Below are 20,116 nucleotides of genomic sequence, written 5' to 3'. Positions count from 1 at the left end.
GAACCTACCAGCCACACACTCCTTCAGAGAAAGACAAGGTTTCCATATTTTACCTAAAACCAAAATATCTTGCAATCAAGTCAGTTACAAAGCACAGCCACTGTGTTAGTCTGGGTTCTCTAGAAAACCAAAGTCAATGATGCTTATATGTGTATGTATATAGAAAGAGATTTTTTTCCTTAAAAATTATTATTATTATTTTAAAATCATGTTAGTGGGGGTTTGTACAACTCTTTTTCTTTTGAGTTCAAAGATAAATTTATTTCACAGAAAACTCTAAGCATAAAAATGAATCTGCTTTTTGAAAAGCCAGTACTACAAAGCTGTAACAGACTGCATGAAAATGTTAAGGCCACTTGCATTTCAAGTCATGAAAAAATGAATACATTTAAAATAATTTAGATACAGTGCAGTGTTTGCTTCTTTTCAAGTGACCATGTTAACTGAAAATTTCTACCAAACTGTGTACAGTACCACATCCTATTTGAGTTGCATATGGGGCATTGCAGTACAGCGTGAAAAGTGGCTTCTCCCCCAAATTTCCCAGAAGTCTGGTCTTGAAGTCTTAAACTTTCTGTCCATACACATTTTTAAATGGGTGACTAAAGTAGTAGCAGTACTTGAAGATTGAACACTGTACATAAAAAGTCGATGGTTTGTGATGGCAGACCCTCACGTTTCTCAGTGTCGGCGCTTTGTCCAGTGCTGGGAGTGCATCCTCAGCTCCTCTCACTTTTCCACTTTCCCTTTTGGTTTTCCTTTTTGTGAACTGAGGTCACCAGTTCCTTAGGAACAATCAAAACACTTCCATCATGGCTGCACTGAAGAGCATACTGGTTTTGATTGACTGGCCTACCTTGGTCATCTCTTAATTTGCTGAAAACGTCAAATAAAGATCCTGCAGTTTTTGTTTCATGATATTAATAGCTTTGTTACACTGCGCTTGCTCTCTCTTCAGTTTCCTTCTTTGCTTGTAAGTTACATACATCATCTTCTAGATTCAAGATTATGTCCAACTTGCGTTTATGACAGTTCTGAGCAGCAACTTTATTTTTCCCTCTTCGTTGGAAATCACGGATAAGATATACTTGTAAGTCTGTCAAATAATGCCCTGTTAGCAGGACGATTTCATCTACAGAAAAGGGAATTTGCGACTCAACCGACGCCTGGTCACGGGTGTGATCTTGCCTTTGAAGTAATCCCACACAGCATCTGTGGAACTCTACATCAAATGGGTACACCACCCCACTACCTTGAGGAAGAGTTGGAACTCCTCCAGCTTCACGGACAGGTGATCAAGTCTCAGTTATCTTCTTACCTAACACTCTATTTCAATTTTCTCTATTCACTAGCCCTTCTAGCTTTCCCATCATAGTCAGTCTCAACAAGCTCAGGTTTGTGTTGGGTTTTTCTTCCTTTCTTCTTTTCCCCTCTTCCTCCTCTTCTCTCCCATTCTCTCCTATCCTATGCCACTACTGGCTTCCAGTTCACTACCCTCCGCTTAGGGCAAATCAACCCAAATAGCAGTCTGCCCTCCGTGGGAGTGCTGGACACCACACAAGGCAGCTGGGACAAACATCTACACCACACTGCACTGCTGAGGAAACCTCTGTCAGACCTCTAAGGTGATCTCGTCAACTAGGGCAATTCTGCCCAGCACCACTGGGTCCCTGCATTAAAAGGGCACACCAACCTGCCATTGTGGGGCAGGATCTAAAACCCTCTGCCCCCACATTCAAGCAATCAGCGATCAGCTATCTCTTTATTGTTTATTTCCTTCTTCTCTCTCTCCTCCCTCTTTACCATCACAGCCAATATTAGTGAACACAGTTGGTTTCCCCCCTTCTTTCTCTTTTTCTTTCTTTCCTATTTCTGTCTTTGTTCTCTTCGCTTCTCTCCCTGCTCGTATGATTCTCTCTGCTCCCTCTCATTCTTTTCACATGCCACTGTTAGTTCCCAGACCCCTACACTCTGCTTTAGGGCAACCCTGTCCTCCCAGTGGGCAGCCTGACCCCTGAGAAAGTGCTGTACACAGGACGATTCAGTGCTACACACAGCACAATATGGGGTCAGCTATTTCTTTATTTTTAAAATTCTCTCTTTCTCCTTCCTTTTCTTGTCTCTTTTTTCCTTACTTTGTGTACTTTCACGTTTTCTTCTTTTCCCCTCTTCTTCTAGCTCTTCTCTATTTCCTACCACAGCCTCAGCAGATTTAGTTCTCCTTTTAGTCGTTTTCTTTTTTCCTGTTTTCCCTTTTGTTTACTCTGTGCATTTGAGTTGTGCGTTGGTGAGTGGATGTCAGTTTGCTTGGTATTATTGCTCCAGTTTGTGTCTTCCTCTTCCTCTCTTTTTCCTCTCCTTTCACTCTCTTTCTTGTCACAAGCCACTAGCGGCTTTCAGGCCACTCCCCTCTGCCTACGGAAACTCTGAAGGCCCAACTTGGGGAGCTACCACCCGCATTTATTGGCTTGGCAAGTAGCTGGGGAATTCACGCCGGTCCTCTTCCACAAACGAAGTAGCAGAGGGTTCTCCTCTACAAAAAGTGGGGGCATTCCCAGCCTAAATCCCGAGGACCTACAAATGACTGGGGGAAACGCCTGACCACCACTTGTGGGGCTCCACGCTATTGCGGGAACATCCACCCAACCTCCAAGGCAATCTCTCTGTTTACAGTAATTCCCCTGCCAGCTACAGAGCTCTACACCAAGGAGGGTATAACCACACGCCCTCCTCAGCACTACAGTTTCAGAGGAAAGCACCACAAGCCAGCCAAGGTGCTCCAAGAAATTTGAAACCTACTTAGAGATCGGCCAGGGAAGCAACGCCCTCGTGGGCCCACAACAACCTGACCAGTGTCACATCCAACACACATTCCAAGTAACAGAATACTGGACAAGTAGGATAACAGTGAAACCACAGGAAGATATAGCGATAGCCTGACCCCTCAGTACAGCTATTGGCAGGTAGTTCCTAGAAGTACTTATACAAATCCCCAAAGAGAGAGCCCAGGGCTCTTTGACTCAGGAAGGTGGCTACAGGCTCCTCTTAAACCACATGTAAACAGCAACCAGTTCTAACAGCTTCAACGAAAAAAAAAAACAAACAGGGGAAACAGAAGACAATGCCAGAAGAAGTCATGAACCTAATGATGGGTATAGAAGAAGCAGATATTGACCTGCCACAAAAAGACAATTTCAAATTGCTGCTTGAAGTCATAAAGTATACGAGGGAAGCAATGCAGAAAAACGATGAAATGATAGAGGAGATAAAGGCAATGCACCAAAGGGTTAAGGGTTAAGGGATGAAATAACGAAATCCAGTGACAAATTGACAGACCTTGCCAATAGGCTTGAGGAGGCAGAGAATCGCACCAGTGACCTAGAGGATAACCAAGCAGACCTCAGGAAATGGGAAAAGCAGTCAAATAAGACAATCAAAGAAGCTGAAGAAAACTTGAGAGCCATGTCTGATACTATGAAAAGAAACACTATTAGAATAATTGGACTACTGGAAGAAGACACAACAAAGAAGTCAACAGTGGAAATAGCAAGGGAATTCTTAGAGGAAACTTCCCCAACTTAATAAATGAAAATCAGGCAACCATTCAAGAGGCTGAAGGAACACCAGTCGGACAAAATCCCAAGAAGAATTTACCAAGACACATAATTGTCAAATTATCCAACTATCAGGAAAAGGAGAAGATCATAAAAGCAGCTAGGGAAAAGCAAAAAGTCATGTACAAAGGTACCCCAATAAGAGTATGTTCAGATCTATCAGCAGAAATGATGAAGAGGAGGAAGGAATGGAGTAACATATTCAAAAAATTGAAGGAAAACAATGCAAACCCAAGAATATTTTACCCAGCCAAATTATCTATATAGATAGATGGAGAAGTAAGAGTCTTCCCATACAACCTCAAAGAATACATAAAAAGAAACCCACCCTACAAAAGATTCTTGGAGGGCAAATAAGAGACCAACACATAGAACAACTCCACCTACAGGGCGACAAAGAAGAAACAGCCCCCAGGATAGCATCATCTCAATAGGGGAAAGAAGGCAAGTATAAATCACACACAAAAAAACAAGCGGATAATATAGGTAGATAGGAAAATATCCAACACAAAAGGTACAAGACGACATCACAGAGTCCACAGATGGATATAATAACACTGAATATCAATGTCCTGGACTCAGGCATTAAAGGCAGAGCCTAACAAACTGGCTCAGGAAACATAACCCATCGATCTGCTGCCTCCAGGAGACTCATCTCAAGCTTACAGACAAAAACAGGTTGAGAATTAAAAGCTGGAGAAAAATATACCAAGCAAATGGTAACGCAAAAAAAGCAGAGGCAGCGATCTTAATATTTGACCAAATTGACCTCAAGATACAGACCATAACAAGAGACAAGGAGGGGGACTATATAATGCTCAAGGGAACAATGGACCAAGAACCCTTGAGCATAATAAGCATATATGCACCTAATGAGAGACCTGCGAAATTCGTAAATCAAACACTCAAAAAAATTAAAAAAGAGATCACAGGCGCAACAATTATAGTTGGTGACTTTAATACACCACTCTCTGAAAAAGACAGATCATTGGGAAAGAAACTCAACAAGGAGGCTATAGATCCAAATAGCACAATTAGACGACTTGACGTGATAGATATTTTCAGAGCTTTCCACTCATATGCAATTAATTCACATTCTTTTCAAGCCCACATGGCACATATTCTAAAATAGACCACATGCTGGGACACAAGTCGACCTTGAGTAAATTCAAGCACATAGAGGTTATACAGACGTTTCTCTCCGATCATTGCTCCATAAAGCTGGAAATTAACACTAGGACAGTGAAGAAAACAAGGGCAAACAATTAGAGGATGAACAATTTCCTATTGCAAAAGGAGTGGTATTGACCCAGATCAGAGATGACATAAGGAAGCTTCTAGAAACCAATGAGAACGAAAATATGACTTACCAAAACCTGTGGAATACAGCAAAGGCATTTATCAGAGGAAGGCTGATAGCAATAAATGCACACCTTAAAAAAGAAGAGAGACTCGTGGATGATATGCGGACACAGAATTTACACCAATTAGAGCAGAGTCAACAGAACAACTCTACTAATAGCAAGAGGATAGATACAATAAAAATCAGAGCCAAGATACAGGAGAGGGAAAACAAGAAAACTATGGAAAAAATTAATGACGCTAAAAGTTGGCTCTTTCAAAGAATGAACAGAATTGATAAACCTCTGGAAAACCTAACCAAAGAAAGGAAGGAACAAACGACATTTTCAAGGATGAGGGATGAAACAGGGGACATTACAACGGACCCTAATGAAATCAAAAGGATAATTACACAGTACTATGAAGGTCTATATTCTAACGAATTCAACAATTTGGAAGACATGGACAAATATTTGGAAACACAATCCCTCCCTAGACTATCCCAGATGGATGTCAACAACCTCAACAGACCCATAGCAATGAAAGAAATTGACAACGTAATCAAGGGACTACCAACAAAAAAAATATCCCCAGGGCCAGATGGTTTCACTGGAGAATTCTACCGAACATTCGGGAAAGAACTGACACCAATTCTATACAAACTCTTCCAGAACATAGAAAAAGACCAAAAAAAAAAAAAACAAAACCAAACTCCCAAACTCTTTCTATGAAGCTAGTATAACTTTGATACCCAAAGCAGGCAAAGATGCCACAAAATTCAAGAACTATAGACCAATATCCCTCATGAACATTGATGCAAAAATCCTTAACAAAATACTGGCCAGCTGGGCTCTGTGGCACAATGGATAGCGTATTGGACTCCTACCTCTTCTCAACAAGTGATTCAAAATAACTGGCCAATAGAATACAAAAACATATTAAAAAATAATTCACCATGACCAAGTGGGATTCATACCAGGGATGCAGGGATAGTTAAACATATGAAAGACCATCAGCATTATTCACCACATTGGCAGGAAAAATGATAAGAACCACGTGATAATATCTATAGACACAGAAAAAGCATTCAACAACATCCAACACGCATTCCTGTTTAAGACACTTAAAATAGGAATAGAAGGAAAATTCCTCAATATTATACAAGTCATATATGAAAAACCAACAGCTAATGTGGTAGTTAAGCCAACAGCTAATGTGGTAGAAAGGACGAAAATAATTCCACTGAAAAAGGCGACCAGACAAGGATGCCCCTTGGCCCCACTCCTATTTAACATTGTTCTAGAGGTCCTAGCTAACAACATAAGACAAAGGAAGGATATTAACGGTATTCAGCTGGGGAAGGAAGAGGCGAAATTATCATTATTCGCAGATGATATGATTCTATACATTGAAGATCCCTTAAACTCCACAAGCAGAGTGTTGGAAGCAATAGAGGAATATGGCAGAGTGGCAGGATACAAAATAAAAAAACAGAAGTCTATTGGACTGCTCTACACATAAAATGAAAGATTTGTATGAGGGAAATTATAAAACACTACTTCAAGAAATCAAGAGTGACCTCAACAAATGGAAGAATATCCCATGCTCGTGGATTGGCAGACTGTACATAATACAGTGCCCAAGGCATTCTATAAGTTCAATGCTATCCCGATATGAATACCACCATCCTTCTTCAAAGAATTGGAAAAACAGATTACCAACTTCAAATGGAGGGGGAAGAAGTAGCAGAGAACTCCTCAAGAAGAAGGACAAAGTGTGAGGGCTTGCTCTACCTGATTTTAGCACGCACTATACGGCCACATTAATCAAAACAATGTGGTATTGGCATAATGACAGATATTCAGACCAATGGAAAAGAGCTGAAGACCCAGAAATAAAAACATCCGCACATAGGCAACTGATATTTGATAAGGGCCCCAAAAATATGAAATGGGAAGCAGATGCCATCTCCAATAAATGGTGCTGGAAAAAATGGATATCTACCTGCAGAAAAATGAAGCAAGAGCCTTCCCTCACTCCATGCACAAGAATAAACTCAAGGTGGATCACAGACCTTGAGATAACTCCCCCCAAAATTAGGGCCATTAGTGAGGGAATTGGGACAAACCTGAGAACCTTGGCACAGGGAATCAGACATAGGCTATCAGAAATAGGGAAGGATACAAATACAGAGGAGTCACAAATAGACAAGTGTGATATACTGAAGATAAGACACCTGTGTACATAAAAAGAATTCACCAAGAGAGTATTAAGAGAGTTCAATGACTGGGAAAACATCTTTAGCAATGACACATTAGACAAAGGCCTTATTACTAAAATCTACACTACTTTGCAAGCTTACAATAAGAGGAAAACTAACTGCCCATTGAGGAGGTGGGCAAAGGACCTGAACAGAAGTTTCACAGAATCTGAAATCTGAATGGGCAGTAAACATATGAGAAAATTTTCCCGATCTTTAGCCATAAGAGAAATGCAAATCAAAACAACAATGAGATACCACCTAACACCCTCAAAGATAGTCCAATTCAAAAAATCAGAAAGCAACAAGTGTTGGAGGGGCTGTGGTGAGGTAGGAACTCTCATCCACTGTTGGTGGACCTGTATGTATGTACAGCCACCATGGAAATTGATTGGGCAATTTCTCAAACAGATGGAAATTGAGTTACCACACGACTCAGCAATCCCCTTACTGGGCATATACCCAGAAGAGGCAAGAAACAAACCAAGGCCAGACATCTGTGCCCCACTGTTCATTGTGGCACAGTTCACAATCGCAAGGAGTTGGAAACAACCCAAATTTCCATCAGCAGATGAATGGATTAAAAAACGGTGGTACATACATACAATGGAGTACTATGCATCGCTAAAAAGTAATGATGAATGCCTGAAGCATGTCGCCGCATGGGAAGAACTGGAGGAAATTATGCTATGTGAAGTAAGCCAAGCACAAAAAGACAAGTATAACATGAGTCCGGGGGGGGGGGGGAGAGAACAGAAATGTAAGTGCAAAAGGGGCACAGGGAAAAAGCTGCTGTATACAAACACTCCAGGGGTGAGGTCCAGGTATTATGACAGGGGCCAGACCAAATTCAGGGGTACATGGGGTAGCCAACTAAAAAGAGGTGGAGGGAGGAAAGGGGAAAGAAAAAAAAAAGATGTGTGAAGGTGGAATAGGGCATTGACCCACCCAAGGGGAGGGTATTGTTTGTGTCTCCACAGGGAAAGAGGGACCAGATATAAAGCCAGTGCCAGATGAATGCTGTGTGCCCGCACGGAGTGGGGAGCCAGTGGAGGGGCCTGAGGGCTCAGCCCCCATACCAGCTACGTGGGCAACTGCTCCCCTCCCTAGAAGAATTTACTTGAGGAGTTGGCACTGAAGCAGCAGCTAGGGGAGAGGGGCAAGTCAGATCAGAGAAAATGGAAGCAAATGAAGGGGGAGGAAGAGAGAGTGGAGCACATCCTGGCACATCAGGCCTGGAGGACCACATCCCCCCTCTGAACAGTCAATGGACAGAATGGACAATGTGGCTGATTCCACTATGAGACACGCCGTCCCTTGATGGCCCAAGGCCCTAAGGGGGACAACACTGGAGACTCAGTGTCGGGACTGGCCCAGACTGACCCTGTGACACCGAGGCAAACCACTAAAAGTGTGCAGCAGAGCAGCTATGGGAGAAGAGCAGGGATCCCCCGAAGGAGTACAAAGGACAGACTCTGGGGCCAGAGCATGGTACCCCATTGGACCTGACTGAAGGACACGCATGGAGATAAAAAATCCGACCTTGATCTACTTACAGGTTTTTCTTTTTTTAAAAATTTTTTTCGATGATGAGGGCAACGAATGTACAAATGTGCTTTACACAATGGATGTATATATGGATTGTGATAAGAGTTGTATGAACCCCCAATAAAATTATTTTTTTTAAGAAAAAAAAGTTTTTTTCTTTTAATTAATTTATTCTTCTATGGGTAATTGGTTTCCTTTTTGTTATCCTCACTGTGTTCTCAATCATCACCTATCTTGCTATGGCTTGATTTTTGGTGCATATTACTATCTCTACAGATTTATCTAGATAAGATAGACTGGATGAATAGTCTGGAGGAGAAAACAATAGAACCAATGGTTCTGGGGGGGGACACGGTAGAGAGGGAGGAGGGGGTAAGGAGGTGGTGCTGACCAACCCAGGGACAGGGGAGTAACAAGTGATCCAAAATCGGTGCCAAGGAGGGTGTGAGAGGCCTGGTAGGGATTCAGCAAGGGCAAGGTAACCGAGAGAAATTACTGAAACCCAAATGAAGGCTGAGCATGAGAGTGGGACAAGAGGAAAGTAAAAGGAAACAGAGGAAAGAACTAGGTGACAAAGGGTATTTAAAGAGGTCGAAAGACTGGAATGTACATATGTAAATATATTTATATAAGAGTGTGGGGAAACAGATCTTTGTGCATATATTTATAGGTTTAGTATTAAGGCAGCAGATGAACATTGGGCCTCCACTTAAGCACTTACTCAATGCAAGAACATATTGTTCTATTAAATTGGCATTCCATGATGCACACCTTCCCAACATGATTGCTGAAGACAAATGTGTGCATAAGCAAACGTGGTGAAGAAAGCTGACGGTGCCCAGCTATCAAAAGATATAGCATCTGGGGTCTTAAAGGCTGGAAGATAAACAAGTGGCCATCTCGTTGAGAAGCAACAAAGCCCACATGGAAGAAACACACCAGCCTGTGTGACCACAAGCTGTCGAAGGGATCAGGTATCAAGCATCAAGGAACAAAAAATCATATCATTGTAAATGTGGGTGAGTGCAGAGTGGAGACTCAAAGCCCATCGGTAGCCAACCGGACATCCCCTTACTGAAGGGTTGTGGGGAGGAGATGAACCAGTCAGGGTGCAGGGTAGCAATGATGAAACATATAACTTTCCTCTAGTTTTCTCAAATGCTTCCCCCCACCCACTCTCATGATCCCAATTCTACCTTACAAATCTGGCTAGACCAGAGGATGTACATTGGTACAGATAACAACTGGAAACACAGGGAATCCAGGACAGATGACTACTTCAGGACCAGTGGTAAGAGTGGCTATGCCTGGAGGGTGGAGGGAATGTGGGATTGAAATGGGGAACTGATTACAAGAATCTCCGTATAGCCTCCTCCCTGGGGGATGGACAGAAGAGAAGAGGGTGGGGGAGATGTCAGACAGTGTAACATATGACAGTGTAACATATGACAAAATAACATATGAATTATTAAGGGTTCATTAGGTCGGGGGGAGTGGGGGAGGGAAGGGGAAAATGAGCAGCCAATATTAAGGGCTCAAGTAGAAGGCAAATGTTTTGAGAATGATGATGGCAACAAATGTACATATGTGCTTGACACAATGGATGTATGTATGGATTGTGATAAGAATTGTATGAGCCCCCAATAAAATGATTAAAAAGAAAAAAGAAAAGGGAATCTGCAAAGCTTTAGCATGCTGCTCCTCATGGATTAAGTTTCTAGCTGTGTCATTGAGGAAACTTATTTTCTGGGACATCCATGAAAAAGGTTCAGAAGTTGTTTCTGGTATTGTTGACTGTAAATGGTAAGTGTGGTTGTGCAATTTCTTCATGGAAACCAGAATCACTCCTGTGATCCATCTGACCAATAGGCTCTAGGGAGTAGCCACCTACAGCTCCTAAATCATGATGGGAAAAAGATTCAAGGTCATTAATATAACCGATAGCCCCTTCATCATACACCAAATGAGAAGAATTAGGCTTGGCAACAGAGGTGCTATAGTGACTTGAATTTAAAGAAAGCCCAGAATCAGAATCCGGTGCTTCAAAAAGCGGTGAAACTTCCACTGGCTCAAAGCCTTCCATAGCCAAGGACATTAAATTTATGTCATCAAATATTTGGTTTACATCAAAGTCATATAGAAGGTCTTGGCTTAGATTCCTCATTTGATTGTCAACAGGTGGGAGAAAACCTGTAAAATTGGTTCCATTTAGAGTTTGCTCGGGATTGGTAGGAAAATTTAACTGCAGAGATAGCTCTTCTGGCTGTGCAGCCCTTGCTACTGGATCTCTTCTAAATGTACAGGTGGGACATAGCAACATGGCTCAGGGAGACTCACATCTTGGCTGATGGCGTGGCTGAGATTTACATTGTGTGTTGAGTTCATGCCATCATTGCTGCCACTGGGGAGAGGAGTATCTGTCAGTGAATTTTCAGGCTGCGATGAAAGCAAATGAAGTAAGCCTTCCAAACAAAAAGACATGTCCGTCCCATTTAGATGTCTCTCATTCCTTGATTCGGAGGGCTTCTCTGCCTCCCAGTCAGGTCTACGTGCTGTGTTACTTTCAACTTCGTTATTCTGCTGGAGTGAGACCTGAACTGACACCCTCTGTTCACCTTCATGTTGGGGACTGTAACCCACAGCTTCACGCCCTTCTCTCAGAACCTGTATTTCCTTAGGCAGCGAGGGTGGGCCCTGTTTCTGCTGGAACCCCACTGCACAAGCTGGTGGCCCACTTGCTTCCCATGGTCACACAGATTCCAGCAACAGTGGTGGATTGAGCACATGCAGGCTTCCAGGAAATAAGAGGAAGTTCTGTACAACTCTTATCACAATCCTTACATCCATCCATTGTGTCAAGCACATTTATACATATGTTGCCATCATACTTTTCAAAGCATTTTCTTTCTACTTGAGCCCTTGGCATCAGCTCATCATTCCCCCCCCTCCCTCATTAACTCCTGATAATTTATAATATTTTTTCATGTCTTACACTGTCTGATGTCTACCTTTACCCCTTGTCTGTTGTCCATCCCCCTGTGAGGGTGCTATAGGTAGGTCATTGTGATCAGTTCCCCCTTTATCCCCCACCTTCCCCTTACCTTCCTGGTATGACTACTCTCAATATTGGTCCTGAGGAGTTTAATTTTCCCCCCTTTTAATCAGAGTTAGGCAAAAGAGATTTATATAAAGAAATGGCACACACAGGTGTAGAAGTGGATCAGTCCAGTCCATTTCAAGTGCGTGGGTCAAATGACAAGGTGGAGTCTTCTCCTGACTTTTGTAGCTGCAAGGGCCAAAAAAAAAAAATCAGGAAGCGGGAAGACCACAGCCTAGTGGATGCAAAATTGAATGAATCCAAGGCTGGCAGTCCACTGATGACTCCTGGGATTGCCAGGCATATGGCAAGAGATTGAAGAACCAGATACAGGATCCAGATCGATTAGAAGTGACACGCTTTCCCACAAAGTTAGCTTAAAAAGGAGCAGACCTGGTGGCACTCACAGTGTTGATGGCAATGTGTTAAATCACACCATGGAGTATTACTGCCAAACTACTGAGCACCCTTACTTCATGGATGATGTTCTTGATATCTCCCCACAGCTCACCATGTCTTCTGTCATTAGAGTTCAATGCAGCAATTAAAATAAAATCATTTTATTGGGAGCTCTTACAGATATCATAGATTCCACAGTTCAATCACACCAAGAAATTTTGTACTATTGCTACGACAATCAGTTTCAAAACATTTTCTTTCTTCTTGACCTCCTTGATATCAGCTTCCCTACATCCCCTCCACCACCCCCAGAAACCCTTATTCTTGTTTCCCTAATATATATATATTATATATATACCATATCTTACACAATCCAATATGTCCATTCACATACACTTCTGCTGTTTGATGCAATCAAGTGGGGTTGCATAGCTATCAATGCTATCAGCTCCCTGTTCCCCACCTTCCACCACCCCTCTCCCCTCCCCTCAGGAAACCATTACTTCTGTTACTGTTTCTGAAGGGTTATTTATCTTGACTTCCATTTACTGAATGATCTTTAAAAACATAAATGAACATCTGTAAATCTAGCATGATTCATGTGGTAAAACACAAACCATAATAGTAAGGGGCGGAAATATGGAGGCCCAGAGGATAGTTACGTGGTTCCTCAGTACTATACTGCACCATGGATTTATCATCTCTTCCACGTGGTCCTTCTGTGAGGGACTGTCCAATTCTCTTACAGGGGATTTTGGGTCTCCACTATATCCATGCCCATTCAAATTGATTTGGTTGCTTGATTTTGAATTTCTGATATCTCTCCCAGTCTACAATTCATGGTCACACAGGCTGGTGTGCTTCCTCCATGTGGGCTTTGTTGCTTCCCTGCTAGATGGCAACTTGTTTAACTACAAGCCTTTAAGATCCCAGACGCTATATCTTTTAATAGCTGGGGATTATCAGCTTTCTTCACCACATTTGCGTATGCACCCATTTTGTCTTCGGTGATTCTGCCAGGAAGGTGAGTATCATACAATGCCACATTATCAGATTAAACTGCTCTTGACCTCGGGTAAGATTTAACTAGAGACCCAAAGTCAATGCAGCATTTTTTTTTTCTTAAGGTACTCTCAAAATCCATTGGGGATAGACTCAAGGTTGTATTTTGACTCTTGTAGGTTTGTTTTCAGCATATCTTAAACTGTAAAATCTAAAGAAAAAAATTAAGCTTTGAGTTTGAAGATTGAAGGATTCTATGGGAAGATACGGAATGATGCAGGAAGCATCCAAAAAAGATGGAAAGGATAGACAGACTCACTGACCAAGGACAACCAGTCAATATTCAACCATTTATAGAGGTAGCACATGAGCAAGAGCCAATGGTACTGAAGGGAAAAGATCAAGCTGCACAGAAAGCATTAGCCCAAACAATACTACAGTAATTGATGGCAGACCAATGGAAATGTTTCAACAAGCTACTGAAGTACTGGAAACACTCACTCCTCTATGTCAGGAAATTTGAAAAACAGCTGTCTGGCCAACTGTATTACATGGGAATTATATGTCAATAAAAGTATCTAAAACTAAAAAAGGCAATCCTCTAGGTTAGGAACATTAGCCTATAACTTTAAAACCAGTTAGATATAGCAATAATCAAACATACATCACAACACAATAACCGCAGTAACTCTCATCTACCCAGAGACAGTTATAAGTTCATAAATTTTAAATGCAAATGCAATAAAAAGCAACATACAAATTGTATTTATTTTGTTTCTATTATGCAATCTTGTTCCATGATGATTAACCTTATTTTTCCCCAAAACATTTTATTGGAAGCTAATACATATGTCATACCTTTCCATTGTTCAATCACATCAAGCAGCACTGTACAATTGCTACCACAGTCAGCTTCAAACAATCTCTTACTTCTCGAACTCCTTGTCATCAGCTTGCCTTTACCCCTCCCTCCCCCACAGGACTCCACCCACCAGAACCCTTATTCTACTTGCTATCTATATAGGTTCACCAATCCTGGGTTTCATATACTGAAAAACAGAAAAACCTATAGAAAGCTGATGGTGCCCGGCTATCAAAAGAGATAGTGTCTGGGGTCTTAAAGGCTTGAAGGTGAACAAGCGGCCATCTAGCTCAGAAGCAACAAAGCCCACATGGAAGAAGCACACCAGCCAGTGTGATCACGAGGTGCCAAAGGGACCAGGTATAAGGCATCATGCAAAAAAAAAAGATATATGTGAGTATATGTATATATATATGTGAGTATATGTATATATATGTGAGTATATGTATATATGTGAGTATATGTATATATGTGAGTATATGTGTGTACATGTGAGTATATGTATATATATGTATATATGTGTGTATATGTGAGTATATGTGAGTATATGTATATATGTACATATATGTGTGTATATATGTGTGTATATATATATATATACCATATTGCATGAAGAGGGAAGTGCAGACTGGAGACCCAAGGCCCAAGTGTCGGCCAATGGAGATCCCCTCATAGAGGGGTAAGAGAGGAGATGGGTTAATTAGGGTGTGAGGTAGTACCGATGAACAACACAGCTTTCCCCCAGATCCTGGATGCTTCCTCCCCCCAACTACCATGATCCGAATTCTACCTTGCAGGGCTGGAGAGGGCAGAGATTGTACACTGGTGCATATGGGGGCTGGAGGCACAGGGAATCCAGGGTGGATGATACCTTCAGGACCAAGGGTGTGAGGGGTGATGCTGGGAGAGTGGAGGGTGAGTGGGTTGGAAAGGAGGAACTGATTACAAGGATCCACATGTGACCTCCTCCCTGGGAGATGGATGGCAGAGAAGGGGGGGAAGGGAGATTCCGGATAGGGCAAGATATGACAAAATAACGATGTATAAATTACCAAGGGCACATGAGGGAGGGGGTATCGGGGAGGGAGGGAAAAAAAAGAGGACCTGATGCAAAGGGCTTAAGTGGAGAGCAAATGCTTTGAGAATGATTGGGGCAGGGAATGTATGTATATGTTTGGATTGTGATAAGAGTTGTATGAGTCCCTAATAAAATGTAAAAAAAGAAAAGAGGAGGAAAAAAAAGAAAATGATTAGGGCAAAGACTGTACAGATGTGCTTTATACAATTGATGTATGTATATGTATGGACTGTGATAAGAGTTGTATGAGCCCCTAATAAATTGTTTCAAAAAATTCAAAAGGGTTACCTCTAGTGACAAAATACATCTGAGATAAACCCAAATATGAAACAACAACAACAAAACAATAAAACACAGAAAATGTTGAAAACCATATCAGGTCCAACCGCTCAAGTCAGGTTTATCATTTTGATCTATAGCCATGTGTTTGGAACCAGTTTCTTCCCATCGCTCTATTATGGGTATAGGAAAATCACTGGAGACCTTTTCCTATCTCACAAATGTATCTTGGCCTCTCACTCTCATCCATAGCCTTCTGCAAACCAGAATCTCACAATTTAGGCTCTGATACTATTTCCTCCCTCAGTTTTGGATTATATGACTCATAATCCTTCCATCACTGATGTGTGTGTGCTTCTCTCCTGCTGACTTATTTGACATCTCACTTAGATGGCTGCTTGTTTGGAAACAATCCCGTAAGACCGCAGATGCTCTTTTACCTGGCAGCTGGGCACCATCTAATTTCTTCACCACACTTTGCTATACCCCATATCTTCTGTGTTTCCTTCCTGAGGGTGAATATCGAGCAAGGCCATGAGGTAAGAACTAATTGTTCTTAAATTGGAGCTAGGATTCCTGGTTCTATGTTTTATATCTTCCTTTGGCTCCCTTTAGAGACCTCCGTGTTAGTTTATGGTAGAGTAGAGGGTTTTATCTATCGTCTCCCTGGGACATAAAGATCTTCCATTAATGTTGTCATTGATAGCCCCTGGAACTAATTTCTAAAAACACTGTTGAGAGAGGGATATTGGACCAATGTTAACCTTATTTATTGAAAAAATCATTTTATTGGAACTCTTACAGCTCGCACCATTCCATACATTAATTTTATCAAGCATATCTATACATATGTTGCCATAATCATTTCCTAAACATTTTCTACTTGAGCCCTTGGTATAAGCTCCTCTTTTTACCCCTACCTTCCCCACCCTCCCACCCTCATGTATCCTTGATCAATTATATATTGTTATTACTATTTCATATCTTACACTGTCCATTGTCTTACTTCACCCACATTTCTGTTATTCATCCCCTTTGGGTACAGGGGGAGGGGCTATATATCCAGTCCTGTGATGGGTCCCCCCTTTTTCACCCCTTCCCCTCCCTGGCCATCCCCCTACCCTCATGATATGGCTACTCCAATTACTGTTCCTGAGGGGTTTATCTGTCTTGAATTCCATATGTGGAGAGCTCTTATCTGTACCATTGTGCATTCTCTGGTCTAGCCAGATTTGTAAATTAGAACCGGGTCATGGTAGTGGCAGGGAGGAAGTATTCAGGAACTAGGGCAATGCTGTGTGATTCATGGTGCTATGCAGCACCATGGTTGAATCATCCCTTCCTTAGACCACTTCTGTGGGGGGATATCCAATTCTCTAAAGACTTTGGGTCTCCACTCCAACCCCCCTCTTTTGCATCGATATAACTGTTTTGGATTTTTTGATAACTGATGCCTAATCCCATCGACACCTCATGATCACACAGGCTGGTGTGCTTCTTCCATGTGGGCTCTGCTGCTTCTGAGCTAGATGGCCACTTGTTTGACTTCAAGCCTTTAAGACCCCAGACACTATATCATTTGATAACTGGGCACCATATGCTCTCTTTACTGCATTTGCTTATGCACACATTTTGTCTTTAATGATCGGGTCAGGAAGGTATCAAGGAGTGCCAGGTTATCAGAAAAATGTGTTCTTTTAAAAATTTTTTATTCCTTTCTTCCTTATTTATTTAAAATCATTTTATTGGGGGCTGGTACAACTCTTATCACAATCCATACATCATCCATTGTGTCAAGTACATTTGTACATTTGTTGCCATCATCATTCTCAAAACATTTGCTTTCTACTTGAGCCCTTGGTATCAGTTCATTTTCCCCCTCCCTCCCTGCTACCCTCTCCCTCATGAATCCTTGATAATTTATAAATTATTATGATTTTTGTCATATCTTACACTGTCCGACATCTCCCTTCACCCACTTTTCTGTTGTCTATCCACCAGGGAGGAGGTTATATGTAGATCCTTGTAATCGGTTCCCTGTTTCCACCCCACCCTCCCTTAACAATGTGTTCTTGTGCTAAGGGAGGCCTTGAGTAGAGGCACAAAGTCTGTCTGCTATCTTAATACTTTTCATAAAAATATATGTACATTGGCCTCTATCCCCTTCAGTATAAATTAATATAGTTACATATATATATGCCTATAGCCATACCTCTATAACTTTTTTTTTTCACAAGAGAAAAGCTTGTAGTTAGTTCAGGGATCGTTTGCTGGCCCTTAGGAGCGTTTTCCAGTCCAGTCTGTTGGGGCACCACGCCCTGGCCCCAAAGTCCACTTTCAGCATTCCCTGGGGACCTTGCCACTCCATTCCCTTGCTGTTCCGCTGCACTCCCCCAGTGATTTGCCTCGGTGTGGTGGGATCAGGTCAGGTGCCCTCTATAACTTTTGTCTCCTATTTCTTTCCTCTGTTTCCTTTCACCTTCCTCATATCCCACTATCATGCTCACCCTCCAGTCTCAGTATTTCCTCTCGGATACATTGGCCTTGATCAAGCAACCCTCCCCCCAGCATTATACACCCTCCTCATTATCAATTTTAGATCGCTTGTTGTTCCCTTATTTCTGAGTTTGTTGGCTTCCCACTCCTTTCCACCCCCTTCTCTCCCTGGTCCCCTCTGAATTGCCGGTCTGTAGTTTTCCTCCTTGGGATTGTTCGTCCTGCCTATCTTATATAGATAGACATAGAGTGAAAGAAAAAGAAAAACAAAACATAATAAAACAAACAAAACAAAGCAGAACACGAGAACAACAAATCAAACCCAAACCAAAAGGCATAAATAGTTCCTAGTCTGTCTTCTGACCCTTATGAGTGTTTTCCATTTGGGTTTGGTGAGGTATTATTCCCTGTCCCTCAAGTCAGAAGTCTACTTTCAGGATTCCTCGGGGACTTGGTTAATTTTCTCCCCTTGATGCCCAGTTGCACTCCCTTCGTGTTTCACCCCACTATGTGTGCGACAGACCCGGCACACTTTCCACACAGTGTCTCTAGTACTGTCCCTGATAGCGCTATGGGTCATTGAGGAAATGTCATGTCTCCTAGTGGGGACGGCCCTATGGTTCTTTCTATGCACTGGCTGCTCTGAGCAGAGATGTCATGCCTGGGGCTTGATGGGAACCTTAATTTTTTTTAAAGCATCCTCTGACAAAGGCTTTACTGATGATTTCCCATAGGATTAGGCAAAATATTAAAAAAAATACAGAGCACAGTGAACAGAATCCCTTCTGCTAGTAATCAACCTAACAGGAGTCACTTAACATGGCTGTAAAACAAACACAGAATCTAGACATTTCATTTTGGTGGTGAACAGGCCTCTGGCTGCCCTCCTCCTCACCACCAAATAAACAAAAATAACAGCAGAGAATTTAAACCAAAGGTGCAGGGTAAGAGAGGATCAGACTTAAAAAGAGCTGTTTGAGGACACCAACAGGCGTCAGAAAAGACAGGTTTGTGTTAGACAGTGGCCCTCACTATACCTACCACCATATGCTCTTCTTCTTGTTTGCCCAGTGTCCTCACTGCTGCCTGGAGACACTGCTGGGAGAAGTTGCAGAGCAGGAAAGCAGAGCATGCCTGTACGTACTGTCTCTGTCCTAGGACCCACCCACTGGCAGACTGATCACCCCAGCCACCTCCTTCTGTTTTGAGAAGGAGACCAGGTTCCTGAGAAGTCACCTCTGCAGGCCTGGCTCCACCGTGGGCATCCCCTCTGTGCCAGGCCCACCGAGGGTTGCCTAGGTTTAACCTTATTTTTAAAGCAAACTTTAGGACGCCCGGGAACTGATTGTGGTTATGTGTATACAACTCTTTTTAAATGCAACAGAACTATGGAAGTGTATGATATGTAAATTTCATCTCAATCAAACTATTGAAAAAGTAAACTTTAAATATACTACATAATAATCTTTAAACAATGCTTTCGATATACAATTATTAATTTTTTTAACATCTGAGTTAAACTTTATGAATAAGTGTATTAACTCTCTTAGTTAAACTTGCTGGCTTTCATACTGTCAGATTTAACAGAAACAAAGTTGTGGCCCAGTTTAATAACTTGCAATTAAAATTAATAAAATTTTGACATAAATTATATGTCTACTGCCAATATCAAATAAAAAATATAGGGGAAAATACCAACAAAAATCTTCAACTCAAGAGAAAATCAGACACCCCTTTCATTAAGTAAAAAACCCTTTACAATTTTTTGATCAACAGAAATATCTTTTGTGATCCTCTAGATTATCAGCTTCAGAAGGAGTTTATCATGCTCAGGAATTTGTTCTGTTAAAACTTTGTCTTATTGGGCCTCCACACAAGTACTCCCTCAATGCAAGAACACTTTGTTCTAATATCCCAGCACTCTGTGATGCTCATCTTCCCTGACACCATCGCTGAAGACAAATGGGTGCATAAGCAAATGTGGTGAAGAAAGCAGATGGTGCCCGGCTATCAAAAGATATAGCGTCTGGGGTCTTAAAGGCTTGAAGATAAACAAGCGGCCATCTAGCTCAGAAGCAACAAAGCCCACATGGAAGAAGCACACCAGCCTGTGTGATCATGAGGTGTCGATGCAATCAGG

At 41.9% G+C, this 20,116-nt stretch overlaps 1 pseudogene; it reads right to left on the bottom strand.

Moving 5' to 3' along the window:
• Positions 1-719: 719 nt before the first annotated feature.
• Positions 720-20,116, bottom strand: part of LOC142433389 (nuclear factor erythroid 2-related factor 3 pseudogene) — a 31,922-nt pseudogene continuing 12,525 nt past the window's right edge.

The sequence above is a fragment of the Tenrec ecaudatus genome, chromosome X, assembly GCF_050624435.1.
Source record: "Tenrec ecaudatus isolate mTenEca1 chromosome X, mTenEca1.hap1, whole genome shotgun sequence".
Classification (NCBI taxonomy): Eukaryota; Metazoa; Chordata; class Mammalia; order Afrosoricida; family Tenrecidae; genus Tenrec; species Tenrec ecaudatus.
The sequence above is the reverse complement of the archived record's forward strand: the minus strand, read 5'-3'. Positions and strand labels throughout refer to the sequence as shown.